Below are 3287 nucleotides of genomic sequence, written 5' to 3'. Positions count from 1 at the left end.
CTCCGGGCGCCCTCGCCGGCCGCCGAATCGCCGTTCCTCTCGCCTGACGTCTCCCGGGGTCGAGCCGAGAGCGCCCCGCCCTGCCTTCTTACTGCAACAGTGCGTGGACGAGGTTCCAGAGAATAGGATCGATGTGCCCAAGACCGCGCTGCCAGAGAATCTATATAATCCAAGGAAAGAGGGTATCACTGTAATAGCCACGGAGAAAGCACTTAATAAATGTCCTCTTTTAACTTATTCTTCATCCAGATAGAGATGTTGCTTTATTTCTTTGGCGTTTTCCCTGATACCACCCAGGCAGAGATCCCTCTTTGTACACTTCCCCGGGTCTCCCACTTCCCTATTCCATTCATTCTTTCGTTCATCAAACCTTTATAGCCCATCACCATAGCAAAGAGACCCCGCAGTACTTCTTGAGGTCCAATGGGAAGACAGTTCCGGAAACTGACAGCAGCTACAAGACAAAGTTTTTGTAGTTGCAGTCGAATTGCTTCTAGACTAGAGCCTATTCATCTCTGTATTCCTAGTACAGAGAACAGGGTTTGCTAAGGGCTTGTTGAATGTTTGTTGAATGAATGAACAAATGAATAAATGAATGAATGAATGAATGGCAAGGACCTTAGCCAACATTTCTTTCACACCCTAACAGGTGCCTCCTGCAGTGTTGATCTCCCAGCAGAACTGTCTTCAATGACGACTTGTGCAGTTTCTGAAAGTTAGGTGTCTGTGGGAGTGGAGGTTGGGATGGTGAGGGAAATGTACCTTCATAGAATGTCAGGGCTGGCCATGGCGTCTATCATCCAACCGAGAGAGGGAATCCCCTCCACGGCTTCCCCATCAGGGTTCCTCTAGCCCCTGTTGATGCTGCCTCAGTGTTGATGCATTCATTACTTTATTAGTCAGTGACCTGTTGTTAGGAGACCTCCCGCCTGACAGGAACTGTTGCCACTTGCAACATTGATCTAGTTCAGAGCTGAGGGCTCTCCCTAGAAACTCAATAACAACCTGGCAATCAGGAGAGACTGATTGCTTTGCCCTGCGCTAGGCTCAGTGCAGCCACAGAGTTGACTTACCAGATCCCTGCCGGTAATATGCTCTGGGGATGCAGCCCCTCTGGAAGATGCTTTAGGCTTAAGGCACCTGAGACTCCCAAACTGGTATCTCTAGCCAGACTCCTCCTTAGATCTGCATATACACCTGTCTCCTGCCCATCTCCACCTAGCTGTCTAAAGGACACTTCTCCTTGACATGACTCACACTGGAAACATTATCCTCCCCCCAAACCTGTTCTTCCTCTTTTCTCTCTGAGTACTGGCCACCACCATTCATCAATCACGCAAGCCAAGGATCTAGGAGTCATTTGTAACTTCACCCTCTCCTCTTTGTTCCAGAACAAACCCCAAGACCTCTCAATTCTGACTCCAAAATATCCTAAAAATAAAAATCTCTCCACTTCTCTCTATCCACCGCCCTGGTTCAGGCCAACATCACCCCAGCGTGTAATGGATCTAAATGGCCACAAATTTGTTGTAGCTTCTCCTATCAGAGCTGGACTTGTAACTTCTTTTGACCAATATAATGTGGTGGAAGTGACATTGTGTTACTTTTGAATTTAAGCCTCAAAAGTTCTAGTAGTTTCTGCTCTCACCTTGGAACACTGCCGCCATGGGAAGAAGCCCAGGCAAGCCTGTTTAAGACACATGGCCCAACCAATAGGTAGCACCGAATGCCAGACCTATGGCATTTTAGACCATCCAGCCCCAGTTGAGCAATCAGATGACTGCGACCCCAGGAGTAACCATCAGAAAAACAGCCCAGCTGAGCTCAGCCCAGCCCAATTTGCCAACCCACAGAAACGTGAACAAATAAACAGTTGCCATTTTAAGCCGCTATCTTTGGGATGGTTTCTTATACACAACAGATAGCTAATATCCAAATTCCTTCATTAGGTCTATAAGGTTTGGTATATACCTTTTGAGCCTCATCTTCCACCTCTACCACCCATACTATACGCTATGATGGTCGAAACTGCTTGCAGCTCCTTGGCTCTTCAGCTGTCACCTGTGAATCCTTGCATAGTTGTTCCCTCTGCCTAGGGCTCCTTACTTCCCTCACCTATCTCTGCCTAACTATTTTTTTTTTTTTTTCTTTAAGACCTTCAGTTCCTCACCACTGCCTACAAAAGAAAACCCAGACCTTTTAGCACCTCGAACACAGCTCGCTCTCATAGTGCCCCAGGAAGCTTTAGAAGTTAGTAGTAGTAGCTAATTTAGTAGTGGTAAGCCCCCCACCACTTTGTACACACCTCTACAGTTAGATGCTTGGTTGGGTTATACCACCCTTAAGACCAGGGGTGGAATGTTCCCTGGGGCTGGTCACAAGGTCTTGGAGAAAGTCCCCACAATGGAAGCCTCTTCCCACAAGCTCTCCTAGGTCTCTTTTTTTTTTTTTTAATTTTATTTATTTTTTAAACATCTTTATTGGAGTATAATTGCTTTACAATGGTATGTTAGTTTCAGCTTCACAACAAAATGAATCAGTTATATATATACATATGTTCCCATATCTCTTCCCGCTTGCGTCTCCCTCCCTCCCACCCTCCCTATCCCACCCCTCCAGGCGGTCACAAAGCACCGAGCTGATCTCCCTGTGCTATGCGGCTGCTTCCCACTAGCTATCTACCTTACGTTTGGTAGTGTATATATGTCCATGCCTCTTTATCGCTTTGTCACCGTTTACCCTTCCCCCTCCCCATAGCCTCAAGTCCATTCTCTAGTAAGTCTGTGTCTTTATTCCTGTTTCACCCCTAGGTTTTTCATGACATTTTTTTTTTCTTAAATTCCATATATATGTGTTAGCATATGGTATTTGTCTCTCTCTTTCTGACTTACTTCACTCTGTATGACAGACTCTAGGTCTATCCACCTCATTACAAATAGCTCAATTTCGTCTCTTTTTTCTGCCTAACTATTTATCCTCAGCTTACAGACCATCTCCCTCTCTACCCTCAAGTCTTGCCTACCATTCCTGTCTTCCTCCAGACTGAGTTGGCCATCTTTCCTTTCGTGCTTACAAAGACCACACACTTTCCCCAGCCTAGCATAATTTCTCATTTGCTTGTTTTTCTCATGTGACTGGGAGTTCTGTGTGGGCAGTGACTGATTGATTACACCTGGATCTATTGCTGGTGTCTAACCCAGGGTCTAGCACAGGGCTGCAATAAAACATTCCAAGATGATGTCAGTGCCCTGTATCTGCACTGTCCAGTACCTGGCCCCAAGCCACCT

The sequence above is a fragment of the Pseudorca crassidens genome, chromosome 7, assembly GCF_039906515.1.
Source record: "Pseudorca crassidens isolate mPseCra1 chromosome 7, mPseCra1.hap1, whole genome shotgun sequence".
NCBI lineage: Eukaryota > Metazoa > Chordata > Mammalia > Artiodactyla > Delphinidae > Pseudorca > Pseudorca crassidens.
The sequence above is the reverse complement of the archived record's forward strand: the minus strand, read 5'-3'. Positions refer to the sequence as shown.